The sequence below is a fragment of the Plecotus auritus genome (assembly GCF_963455305.1).
Source record: "Plecotus auritus genome assembly, chromosome: 10".
NCBI classification, from domain to species: Eukaryota; Metazoa; Chordata; class Mammalia; order Chiroptera; family Vespertilionidae; genus Plecotus; species Plecotus auritus.
Window position 1 is genome coordinate 14,366,982 of NC_137785.1, and position 13,568 is coordinate 14,380,549.

The following is a 13,568-nucleotide window of genomic DNA, read 5'->3' on the forward strand; positions in this document are numbered from 1 at the left end:
CTCTTTCTTTCCCTCCTTTTTTTTCCGGTAAGGATTTTATTTTTCCCCTTTATATGTTTTTGTTTCCATATGGGAAGAGGGGAGGGAGCCTCTGGGTGACCTAGAATGAAGGGCCTCCCCAAAACAACACCCACCTCTCCTGCTTTCAGTTCCAGCTCGAGGGATGTAGTGGGAGGAGAGGTAGCTGAAATGGGGCATTTGCAGCAGGAACCCCAGCGTTCTCAGCTACTTTCCCCCCACTGCAGTCACCCCACCTAGGTGGGGCTTTTAACTTTTTGTTGTCAGGTTGTATGGGGGGTGGGGGGTCTGTGCTGCTGGGAATGAGGCCGGCTCTCAGACTGGGCCAGTTCAGTGGGCAAGACCCTTGTGAAAGGCTGGAGCAACTGCCTATGGCATCTCCTATGGCTTTTCCTAAAGTAATAGGAATGGAAGTCCCTGTTGTGATGTCACTGAGTCAAGTACTTTCTGGGGCGCTTCCGGCATTCCTTCTGATGTCATAGGAAGTAGTTCCCCAGAGGTCACTTCCTGTGATGATAGGAGAGATAGGTACTTCCTATGGCGTCTCTGTGAGCCTTCCTTGAAGGTTGCTTTAATGACATCATGGGGGCACGTACTTCCTGTGGTGTTTCCAGAGTACTTCCTGTGATGTCATTGGGACAAAGCATGCACTTCCTGTATTAGGCCATGGCCAGTTAGTTACTGACCCTCTTTCTTCACCCTGCTCCTCTTTGGTGGGTCTTGGCCTGGGGGTCTTCCTAGGAGGAGAATAGGGGTGGGACTTGGATTTGATCTGAAGGACTCCAAGGAAAAAGACCCAATATTGTCAGGGTCACCACCATCCAAACACACCCAGTCTGTGAACTCACCTGGCAGGGAGGGGTGGGAGATGAGCTAGTGAAAACTACTGTCAAAGACCCCCATTCCTACCCCCACCTTGTGTGTGCATGCCTGTGTCTGCGTGGCTTTGTTTCATTGAGTCTGGTGAGCCAAATGCGTGGTGGCTCTGTCAGGCCGGCGTGGCCCGCTGTAGAGGTAGTGAGCCATGGTAGGGGCCCTTGGCCAGAATGCATCGTGTGGTCTGATGGATTAGATTGGCTTGTGGTTTCCAGCGAGCTGGAGCACTTTGGTGGTATCTGGTGAATCAGAATGTTTTGGTGCTCTCACCATGGGCTCTGAGGAGCTGGAATGTTCTGAGGAGTCTGCCAAGCCAGGCAGCCCTGAGCGTTGGTTTGGAAGTGGCTCCCTGAGCTCTGGGGCTGTGGTCAGATATAAGGCCTTGTTGGCAGGCTGAGAGTTCAGGACCTGACAACCCTATAGACTTAGGATAGCTGAGACCCACTTCTGTCCCCCTCCATCTCCCCCTCCCCCTCGGAGACCACCTCCGCTTCCTCCAACCCAAAGCAGGGCCCCCCAGCGCCCTGGTTCCATCATCAGCATCTCTGGGAGAGGGGCACCCCATGCCCACCCTCTCCCCCATTTGTCCCCTCCTAGGTCTTCCAGACCCTTCTCTTCTCCACGGCTTTGGGGGAATCCGGCCTCCTCGTCTCTCTCCCAAAAAAAGGAGGGAAGAAAAGCCAGAGACAATTCCCACCCCTAAAGCCTGGGAGACTGCTGCCCCTTGCTAGAGAGCCACCCCCAAATCAAAATGTGAAAATCCCTAGAAAGCAATAGCCTTCAAGGTACCTTGCACTGAATTTCCCACGCTGGCCCTTCCACCTGCTGGGAGGCTGTAGCTTGGGTACTAGGGTTACTTTTTCTATGCCCCCTCCATCTCCAGGGTGGAGGGCAGGCCCCATCTCCCCATCCCCTGCCTCCTGTCGCTGCTGCCCCCGCCCACCCCTAATCTCCAGACTGAACCCAGATGGAGATCTGAGTGCCAAAACAATTCTTGATGTAACTTTGTACATATCTTCTGCAATTGGGGGCTCCTGAGATTGGAGGTGGAGGTGGCCCTGGGGGCCATTGCTCCGCTCCGCCTGTCAAAAAGACCTTACAGTATTTACAGTAACTCCACCCACATGTGGGTATTGCAGTATCTAAATGGAATATTCCCCCACCCCCACCCCTACAACTCCTATCCCCAGGCCCCCAGGAGGAGGGAGGAGCCAGGGAGAGGTCAAGTAAGGTCTGGGAGTGGGGAGGTGGGATTTGAAAGTGCTCATTTGCGTGTCGTTTGCATCCTCAGCTGCCCTCTGCTTGTCAGATGTTTTCTGTACCCATTTCTGGGGGTCCAGTATCCTTTCACACAGACACGTCTCTGGAGGCTGGGCCTCCTGGAAAGTGTGTCCTTTGGGATATCTGTGTGACAACCCCCTCCCTATTCACATTTCTCGGGGACTCCCCCTACCCCGCCAGCCAGGGTTATCTGGAAGGTAGCTTGCTAGCTCAGTGAGCTAGTTTACTCACCATGCTGGAGAGCGGAGAACCACCGCCTTTCTCCATGCCACCCTGGGAAATTCACTCGACCCCCTTCTGCATCTCCTGAAAGTCCCTTCTGCAATCTGACCTCAATCTTTTGTGCTGCAGTTTGTCCAGAGGGGACGCAGACGTGGAGTCAGGAATGGGAATCATTGACAAACCCATCGCCTCTTTTCTTCCCTCTCTCCCTGTTAGCCAGTCCGCTCTCAGAGACGCTGAGTGGCTTCCTTGCACCCTGCTCCTCAGCACCCATTTGGTGCTTAATAAGTGTTTGCTGCATTGAATTGTCTCCCTATTCCTTCCCATTTGCCCTCCAACTCCCAACACTTCCCCCCAGCGTTTCCCCCTCTCTCTCTTTCTCTGACTCCCTATGGCTTTCTACTTCCTCTCCCTGTGGTTCCCAGTGTCATCTGTCCCGTCTCTATCTTTTGTCGGTGTCTGTTCCCCTTCTCCACTCAACTCTCTCGACCCCCGCCCAGTTTCCCCACTGATTAAAAAAAAAAAAAAAGTGCCAAACTTCCTTGGAACTGAGCCGCTCTGGGGGGAGGGAACCTCAGACAGGGGGCAGGAAACGGGACCAATTATCGTGGGGGAGGCCCCTAAGAGGCATTGAAAAAGTCCTTGGACACTTAGCTCAATTGGGTCCCCCTTCCTCACCCCTCCCACCCTGAGTTTTTCTTAGAATCTTTGTAAGAAAAGAAAAAAAGAAAGAAAAAAAATTCCCCTTCAGCTAACCCCTAACCTTTTGAATCCCCCAAATTCCACCAGCCAGGGAGAACCCCACTTGCCTCCTTGGGGCAAAGCTGTAGAAATTGGGGGAGAGAGGAGACAAACTCAGCCCCTCCTCCGCTGGCCCAAAGGATGGTGCCAACTGGATTCCAGAGAAGGACCTCAAGCACTTACGAGAAGAAGGGGTTCAATGTGCCAAATTCACCTCCTCCAGCCCCCATCTGAGGGGGCTCTGAGCCAACCTGCCCCAGCCACCTTCTTCTGCCCCGTCCCAGCCATCTCTACATGGGCAAGGGGGCTCCGCTGCAATAATTATTAGGGATGAGAAGGCAATGGTCATGCCATCTTTATCTGCCCTGACACCTGGCCTGGACTTGTAGGTGAGAATTACATGCATCACAATTGGAATTTAAGAGTCCATTTATAGATGGTTGGGGACCTATACTTGGAACAAATAGGGAACCACTTTTACCCCAGTGGTGTTTTTTCTCCCCTACTTAACCCCCAAGTCCCTCAATATCCCCTTGATCTGTTTCTCCTGCCTGGTCCTGCATCCCACACCCTCCTCATTTCATTTCTGAGTTGGTGGCCTGCTTTTCGGAAAATGAGAGGATTCCCCTGTATTGAGTTATTGTTCTTTCAAGACCAGGATTAGAGGTTGAGAGAGAGCGGTGGGAAAAGGGTTAGCCAAGAGTGGCGATGAGGCTGGCAAGGTGCGCGTCCAGGCTGCTGATTGGGTGCCTCCTGTGGCGACAGCCCCGCGGGACTGCGCGGTCGCCACGCACCTGCCCGGCGGTCTGGCACCCCCTCCGGCTGTCGCGAAAGCCTGAGCTGGATGTCACGAAGGGGAGACGGGGATCGCGATGCCCAAGTTCGGGCGCTGCGGGCCAGGGACCTGGCCTAGGGCTCTTGGAGTCGCCCTGCCATCGCGATCCCTCTCCGCCTCCGGACGCCACGTGGGGGGACTTCCCCGCGCGGCGCCCGGCCAGGTGCGCGTAAGGCCCGTCTCTGCGCTGGGTGCCGGGAGGCGAATGGTGAAGTCTCTGTGGGGGGGCGGGGGAAAGGCTGCTGGTTTTTAACCCCTTCTCAGCCAGTCCAGGATACTCTTGTCTCCCAGAGATCATTGGGGGGACCGCCTAATCCCCCTCCCCTCCCCTCTCTTCCCCTCCACCCCACCCCAAAACCACCAACCTCTCATTTCCTAAGTGACTCCATTACCACCGGCCACCGGGACCCGCGGCCTCATTGCTCCAGCCCGCCCCACTCGACAGTCAGACTTCGCTCATCGAACTTTTTAATTAACCCTTTCTGTGTTCATCCCACGGAAAACTGTGTGTCCGGCGGGGGGTTAGGGGGGAGGCGAGGGGCAGTAGCTACCTTTCCTCCATCTCCTCCCACCGCCCATGCCTCCCCACCCGCACCCCATCCCACGCCCCACCCCCATCCCTCCCCCCTAGGGTCCTCCCCGCCCTGGGGATAGAGACCCTTTCTTAAATCTGTCTGGCTTTGTCCCTTTCCAAGGCGGGGGAGGGGGGCAGGGGCGTGGCCTCCCCCCAGCGGAGAGCTCACTCTGGCCCCACCCCTTTCTGTGCCCCCTCCCCACTCCCCACCCCTTCATTGTAAATAGTCACTTTTGTACTGGGTTTGAGCCAGAGGACGTGGGGAGTCATTTTTTTTTTCTTTGTGTTGGCATCTCAGGCCACTGGAGGCATGACCCACAGCCCGGTGTGATGTGGGAGAATCCCAAGGTGTGTCCCCTCCCCTGCGCCCAATCCTAAGAGTTTCAGGATGATCAGTATTAGCCCCAGAGGGATGGACTGCACAGAGCCTCTGGCAGGGAGGTGGGAGAAGTGTGAAAGGCTGTAGTCGGACAGGACAACTCCGTTTTCCCATCTGTGAAATGGGCTCGTCCTCCAGATTCCCTGAGGAGCCTCGGGGAGATAATGGTGTGGAGTCCGAGGAGTTAGAGGCTCTCCCCTTTTTCGTTTGGGACAGACAGCGCAGGAGAAGAAGCGGGGTGGGGAGAGGGCTGGAGAACTGATTGCTAAATCCTCATTAGGACCTTAAGCTAGCCTCTCCCAGCTTGTTCCCTCCCTTGGAAAATGGGGAATTGGAGGACCTTTAAGGTCCCTTGGATTCAAGGCCCAAGCCCAGGGCTGGCCCCCTGTCTGCCACCCCATCCCCACATTCCATTTCTTGGGCCCAGACCATCCGCATGTGGCCATGCCTCCAGTGCCTCCATTCAACCCCCTCTAACTGATTCCTTCCATCCTCTGCAACAGAGACGCCGCCACCTCCTCCCACCACCTCCAGAAGCTCCTGGCTGGGGCCCACTGCCTCTCCTCCCCCCTCCCCCCATTGCCATGCCTGGGCCACGCCCACCCCACCCACCCACCCCCAGTGTCCGTGTGTGACCTAGTGCACCATGTATTAGCTTCCATGGCCCCCACCCCGGCCCCCACCACACCCCCTCCCCCCACCCCCTCCCTCGGCGACTTCACCTTTTTTTGCCGCGATAAACGCCATCTCAGCATCTGTGTCTAATGTTGTCTTTTTTGCTTGACATCACACACTCCTTCTTAACCCATCCCCTTCCCTCTCCCTCCTCCCCACACCTCCACCCTCATCCTAAATTCTGTTCCCCTTTCCCCCAGGGCTCTGGGCACCTAGGGGAGGCGGGTGGGGGGACCCCCGAGGACGGGTGAAGGAGGGGAGGGGCTGAACGTTCTCTCTGGACTGGATGAGCACCCAGAGCAGGTGTGTCTGAGGGGAGCAGGTGCTCCAGGTTTCGTTTCCAGGCCTCGGTGTCCAATCGGGAGGACGGGCACCCCCACCATGGCACATCCTCGGCACCACAGTCCCACAGACACGCCCCGGGCACACATTCCCACACACAGCATTGCACACGCACAACCCAAGGAGCGCCAGGATAGCTTAGGGTCGAGGCGTGGGAGTCCGTTGAGATCCGGGTTCAAATCCCAGCGCTGCTGTGGAACCCTGGGGCCTTGTCCCTCTGTACCTCCGTCTCCCCGTCTGCAAACTGGAGATTTTTTTTTATTGTTATTTCTATGACCTAGGCTAGGATTTCATAACCACTCACTTAAAAGATATATGAGCACCTATGACGGGTAAGGCACTGCTCTAGGTGCTGGGGGTAAAGCGATTAACAACAGACCCACACACCTCTGCCTGTTCTACTGGAATCTGGAAATTCTTCCTCAGCGCGGAACCTGGCACTAAAATCAACGCAGAGGCTGCAAACCACCGCCCGCCGGCCTGTCTGGGGCACGTAATCTTGTTTGGGCCGAACAGCGTTGGTGTGAATTTAATCCTAGCGTTTAATCCTTGGGAGACTTCCGGAAATGTGGCTTCCCAGCCCCTCTTGAGAAACTGGATGTGGTATCATCTTTGGGTGGAGATAACTGGATGAGTGGGACCGTCACTGCCCATCTTCCCGGGCAGGGGGCTGTGTCCCAGGCCTGGCCCCTGGCCGCAGTGGGGTTTGCAGCCCCTGTGCTATTTAATACTGATCTCCTTACATGCGTGGAGGTGGCAGGTGATGGGGTGGCCAGCGGGAGGAAGGAAAGAGTTGGAGTTGGAGAGACAAGAGACATGTTTAGGGAGAGGCCAGGCGCGCTGGTTCTGACGTGACCAGGGCACCTCCCTTCTTTCTGGATCTCAGTCTCCACATTTGGAAAACACCCGACAGAAGCCGTCCTTGCCTTCTGGAATATTCCAGAAGGATTCCACGAGCGAATCACCTGACACAAGAGGAGAGGCTCAGCAGATAGTGGTCCCTGGAGAGAACCCCCAGGGCTGGAAAAATGGACAAGAGGATGCTAGAGAATGACAAACCAAGAGAGGGGCCGGGAGGAAAAAGGACAGGCTAGGACACAGGAAGAGACAGCGACGGGGACAAAGGCAGGGGTAGACATGGGAAGGCGTCCTCAGCCGCTTGGGGTATGTTTTTTCCTTTGTTCACTCACTCATTCTTTCATTCAACAGGCGTTTATGGAGCAGCTACTATGTTCTCAGGCCTAGGGACATGGCAACCGCCATGATACGTCACTGGTCTTGTGTTAAGAGCCTGTGAGCCATATCCCCAACTCTTAGCACATAGTAGGTGCTCAAAAATCTACCATGCCTTGCTCACAGGCTCTCCTGGTCCTGACCTGTGACCGTCAAGTATTGCCTGGTATTTAGAAATATCACCAAGTCGGGCCATTTTCAGGGAAGAGTAGAGGAATTTTCCACCAGGAAGCCGGGAACTTGGAAGGGATTTGGCGGAGAGGGTGGAGTTTAGTCTCTGTTCTGCTGTGTGACTTTGGGAAACTCTCATGACCTCTCTGGCCCAGGAGATGGAAAGGAAAGGACATGAGGCCGGGATGCAGGTGAGTAATGGTGGATTCCTAACTCCCTCAAAGCCTCCAAACCTCCTCTTGGGGGCAGCGGTGGGAGTGGGGTGGAGAATTGCAGAGGTGCGGGTCCTCGATGAGAAGAGAGATGAAGAAAGAAGACAGAAGAGGTTCCTGGAGTAGAAAGATGGCCCTAGAGACAGGGCTGGGCTGGGAGGAGGGAGGGGGAAGGGGACCTAGTGGGGGGTGTCAGGGGCTTAGGGATGGTTCTGACCTTGGGGCAAGGTCATTAAGAGAACAGAGAAGGTGAAACTGGACTGACAGAGGGAAAGACAAGAGCAAACGAAACAGAACAGGCAGAAAGAGAACAGAGATGGAGAGGGAATGCCAGATTTAACGAAAATATGGTATGGTGAGATTTGAATTTCAGATTTTTTTCAATGAGTAATGAATTTGTTACTCCCCACCCAAGGATATGTTTTACTGATTTTAGAGAGAGGGGAAGGGAGAAAGAAAGAGAAACATCAATGTATGAGAGAAACATTGATCGATTGCCTCCAGTATGTGAACCCGAAATCTAGGCATGTTCCCTCACCAGGAATCGAACCAGCAACCTTTCGGTGCTTGAGATGATGCTCCAACCAGTTAAGCCACACCGACCAGGGCAGTAATTTCTTCTTTAAAAAAAACAAACAAACAAACACGTGTTTTTATTGATTTCAGGGAGAGGGAGAGAGATATAGAAACATCAATGATGAGAATCACTGATTGGCTGCCTCCTGCAGGCCCCCTACTGGGCATTGAGCAAGGGGTGGGGGGTGCATGTGCCCTGACTGGGAATCCAACTGTGACTCCTGGTTCCTGGGTCAAAGCTCAACCACTCTACCACACCCACCAAGCTAGGGCAGTAATTTCTTAAGTCTAAGATTGTCCCATGCAACTTTGGGGCCAGACTTACACTAAAATATCTAAAATTGAAATGGCACTAGTTATCCTGCATTTTGTCTGGCAACCCTTGATGGAGAACAAAGATCAGAGGGGCAATCATCAAGCCAGGAGAACTCGTCAGAGGAGCCGGGTCATCCAGGCCCACTCTCTGGAATCCTAACTTGGGCATGCCCTGCGCACTGCCCCTCTCTCTGCCTCAGTCTTCCCAGCTCTATCCCTAAGCGCCTCTCTTCCACTCTGTCTCCTCTTCTTGGAGACCCTGACTCTGTTCCCTCCACTCCTCTCAGTTCCTCAGTCTTCCTCTACCCTCAGGGGTCTCTGCCTCAGACATCAGAAATGGTGGGGTCACCCAGGTCATCAAGTGGCGGCTGGGACTTCAGGGACAAGGCCCGTCGGGCATGTGACAGAGAGGGTGGGAGTGCACTCAGGGACACGACCCCCCTCAGTCAGGCTGTTGAAGCTTGGGGCTCGGAAAAAGACATTTTGCCAGAACGCTCCATCAGCGGCAAGGCCCTCTCCAATGTCGCCCCATTCTCTTGCCTCCAACGGCTACGAGTCCAGTCTCTAAAGGGTCCCCTTCCACCCCCTGCCCTTGCCTCTGTTAGCACCCCTCTCTGCCTCAGTTTACCTTCAGCATTTCTCTGGGTGTCCGTCTCCCATCTTCCTTCTTCCATCACTTTTTTTTTTTTTTTCCAATTTCATCCCACTGTATACTTGGTCTCTCCCCGTCTCTGCTGGGGGTGGGGTCTCCGTGTGCCTCTCTGAATCGCTATCTCTTTCTCTCTATCTGTGTGCCTGTTATTACTCACTGGCAGCCAACAGGATCCAGCGGGGCCAGTGAAAGGAGAAAGGGACTTTATTAAGGTACACAGTTCCGGTCAGGAGACACAGACGCTAGGCTGAGCCTCCAGGGTACTCCCCAATCCACCGCCCAGAAAAGGCCACCCAGGAATGCTGCTCGCTCCCCTGCGCCATCAGGAAGCCGGCGCAGGTACCGCGACCACACCTGCCCACACCGGCTCGCTGGGACCCTTGGTGGCGCCGTGACAGCCGGCTGCCTGCAGAGCAGCTGCCCTTCTCCCAGCTAAGCTTAATTAGAAATCCAAGCTTCCCGCGAAGGCATCTGATTGGTGGAACCTAAATCTCGGTCTGCCACTCCCCCGACCACATGGCATTCTGGGAAGTGTAGTTTTACCTGGCCAAGCCAGCAATCAGTGCAGTAGGAGAGTTAAATAGATGTGAAGTGGAATAAAATGTTGTGGGGGGTCCATTTTCTCCCCGTTATTGCACACACTCTCTCACTGTCCATTTGTTTCTTTTAAAAAACATTTTATACAGTTGACATTCAATTTTATACATGCAATTTTCAATTACAGTTGACATTCAATATTACGTTCATTTCAGGTGTATGTACAGCATACTGGTTAGACGTTTATATAACTTACAAAGTGATCTCCCCTTAAGTCTAGTACCCACCTGGCACCATACATAGTTATTACAATATTATTGACTATACTAGAGGCCCGATGCATGAAATTCATGCACTGGTGGGGGGTGTCCCTCAGCCCAACCTGAACTCTCTCCAATCTGGGACCCCTCAGGGGAGGTCCTACTGCCGGTTTAGGCCCGATCCCAGTCGGACATCCCTCTCACAATCCGGGACTGCTGGCTCCCAACCGCTCGCCTGCCTGCCTGCCTGCCTGATCACCCCCTAACCACTCCCCTGCCAGCCTGATCGACGCCTAACTGCTCCCCTGCTGGCCCGATTGCCCCCAACTGCCCTCCCCTGCCAGCCTGATTGCCACTAATTATCCTCCCCTGCAGGCCTGCCTGGCCTGGTCCCCCCCAACTACCCTCCCCTGCCAGCCTGTTCCCCCGCAACTGCACTCCCCTGCAGGCCTGGTCCCCCTAACTGCCCTTCCCTGCCAGCCTGGTACCCCCCAAACTGCCCTCCCCTGCAGGCCTGGGTCCCCCCCAAACTGCTCTCCCCTGCAGGCCTGGGTCTCCCACAACTGCCCTCCCCTGCAGGCCTGGGTCCCCCACAACTGCCCTTCCCTGCAGGCCTGGGTCCCCCCCAACTACCCTCCGCAGCTGGCTTGATTGCCCACAACTGCCCTCCCCTGCCAGCCATCTTGTGCTGGCCACTTGTGTCCATATGGGGGCGGCCATCTTGTGTGTTGGAGTGATGGTCAATTTGCATATTACCTCTTTATTATATAGGATTATTGATTTCAGAGAGGAAGGGAGAGGGAGAGACAGAAACATCAATGTTGAGAGAGAATCATTGATCAGCTGACTCCTGCATGCCCCACACTGGAGATCGAGCCCATAAGGCAGGCAAGTGCCCTGACCAGTAATTGAACTTGGACCTCCTGGGTCATAGGTCGACACTCAACCACTGAGCCACGCCAGCTGGGCCTGACTCAGATTTTAACAGGATCCCTCTGGTTGTTGTGTGGGAATGGGCTTTAGGGAATGGGGGCTGGGAGAGTGGAATAAAACGGGAGCCCAGTGAGAGGATGCCGGCAGAAGTCCAGAAAGAAGATGCTGGTGTCTGTGGGGAAGGAGAGGAATGGTTGGACACTGGGAGACTGTGAAGGCAGCATTAATGGCATTTGCTGGCCAACTGGCTGTGGGGAGTGAAAGACGAAGAAGAATCAGGGCTGACTTCTTATTACATAAAGCTCTTAGGACTGGAGTTTGGTTCCAATTAGGATTAGAAATCAATCAGGTTAAGGCTAAGATTAAGGATCAGGCCTTAGCCACTTTGGCTCAGTGGACAGAGCTTTGGCCCACAGACTGAAGGGTCCCAGGTTTGATTTCAGTCAAGGTGCATGCCGGCTGGATCCCTGGCCCTGATCAGGGCACATGGGGGAGGAAACCAGTTGATGTGTCTCTCTCACATCGATGTTTCTCTCTTTCTGTCTCTCCCCCTCCCTTCCATTCTCTCTCTAAAAAAAAAAAAAAAAAAAAAAAAAAAAATCAATGAAAATATCCTCAGGTGATGATTAACAAACAAAAAAAAAGGGGGGGGCGGTGTCAGTAACATCAGTATCACCAGAATTTGGTTTAGGGTTGAAGAAAGGGTTAAGATTCCCTGGCCAGCCCTGGCTGGTTTGGCTCAATGGACAGAGTGTCGGACTGTGGACCAAAGGGTCCCAGGTTAGATTCCAGTCAAAGGCATCTACCTCTGTTGCAGGCTCCTCCCCAGCCCAGGCCCTGGTCAGGGCGCTTACCGGAGGCAGCTGATCTAGGTGTTTCTCTCACATCGATATTTCTCTCTGTTTTTTTCTCTCTCTTCCACTCTCTCTAAAAAGCAGTGGAAAAATATCCTCAGGTAAGGATTAAAAACAAAAAAAGATTCCTGGCCGATGTTCCCAATTGTTAGAGCATGGACCCCCCAGCTGTTACACACACACACACACACACACACACACACACACACACACACACAGAAGGGTTGAGGGTTTGATTCCCTATCAAGGGCATACCTGGGCTGCAGGTTTGCTCCCTGCCCCCAGTCAGGGCTCCTGTTGGAGGGCAACCAGTGTGTGTGTCTCTCTCTCCTCCCCTCCCTCGCTCCCTCCTTCCCACTCTCTCTGAAAAGCAATAGAGAAAATAGCCTCTGGTGAGGATTAAAAGCAACAAAAAAGATTGAGGTAAAGATGACAACTGACATTGGCGTTTGGGTTCTGGCCATGGGTAGGGCTCGGGTTATGTAGGATAAGGGTAAAATTAGGCACAGAGCTAAGACTCTGCGTGCAGCTAGAATCGGTCAAGGCGGGGCCTATGGCTGAGATCGAGGCTGTGTTTGGATCTAGGACTGGATTGGAGTTATGTCTGGAGTCAAGGTCAAGGTGAATCTGTGGTCAGGACCAGGGTTAAGGTTTAAGATTGGAGCATATCGTAATGATCAGATTTATAGTTAAGGGCCAGGGTCAGGTCTTAAGTTTAGGATTAAGGACAGTGTTGAGGTTCAAAACAAAGTCAGAGCTTGGTTTATAATAGAGATAGGGCTAGGGATATGCACTGAGTGGCCAGATTATTGTGATCTCTGAATGCATAATAATCTGGCCACTCAGTGTAGCTGAGGTCAGAGTCAGGTTAGGCCACAGGTAGGGTTAAGACGAGGTAGGATTACCTTTAAGGGTTGACCCAGCTTTTGTCAGGATGTGGGCTGGGGAGGTTGGAGGGCGGGGCGGGGGCCTGTGTGGCCTCTTCGCCTCTCTTTGATGCGCGGACACTGCATGGGCCCCCGGCACCATGAAGACCTGGACTTAGAAGCCCATCGCTGACCACCCGTGGGAAACGGTGACAACAGCTGCAATGTGGAAACACCGAACCCTCTGAACGCAAGCGTGGTCGGGGTGGAGGCCCTGGACAGGCATATCCATCTTTCTGGAGAGTGGCACCTCGGAGCGGGGACCACCTTCCGTGGCGCAGCAAGATCCAAAACATACAGGCAAGGACATTCTGTGGTTGATCCTATAGAGAAAACCGTGGACCTCAAATCCACGCATATTTCATTTACGACAAATATGGGTTCAGTAGGTGAGAGACATACATAAACCACATCCTCTGGAAGCAGAAAACACTCAAGAGGCCGTAATCGCTGTGAAAGGAGTCAGTCTCAGTAGTGATCTCGAAGGGCTGGTGGCAGGTGTGATACCCTCAAATGCTAACAAAGGCCGAGCAGCGGTGGGCTGGGTCAGACGACGAGTAAATGCGAAGATTGAAGAATCCACGGCTCCGGCAAGAGGGAGCGTAAGGACCCCCCTGGCGGCGGCGGCATTTGTAGAGAAATGATGGAAGTTGGTACACAGCACCCACTCCCCCAGATCTCTCCTAGTGGGCATTATATTTATTTGTTATTTTAAAATACCACTGCATTTTAGGTAGATTTTTTTTAAGAAGCTGAAGGCTATATGACTTGATCAAAACAAAGAAATACAGGGCTTCTGTATAAAATAAAAGCGGGAGGGGGGAGAATGCGGGTTGGGTTAAGGTTCTGGGTTAGTTAGGACTAATGCAGGTTGGCGGTGGATGTGAGTTGAAGGTTTGGGAATTTTATTTTATTTATTTCTAAGGTTTGGGGATTTTAGTGTTGAGGTCTTGTCA

General features: G+C 53.6%; 1 pseudogene across 1 annotated transcript; it reads left to right on the forward strand.

Annotated features, from left to right (window-relative positions):
- The first annotated feature begins 12,713 nt into the window (after nucleotides 1-12,713).
- LOC308235872 (PRELI domain containing protein 3B-like) lies at nucleotides 12,714-13,256 on the forward strand (annotated as a pseudogene). The gene has a single exon. The product of its transcript is annotated as a PRELI domain containing protein 3B-like (transcript).
- The last annotated feature ends 312 nt before the right edge of the window (nucleotides 13,257-13,568 follow it).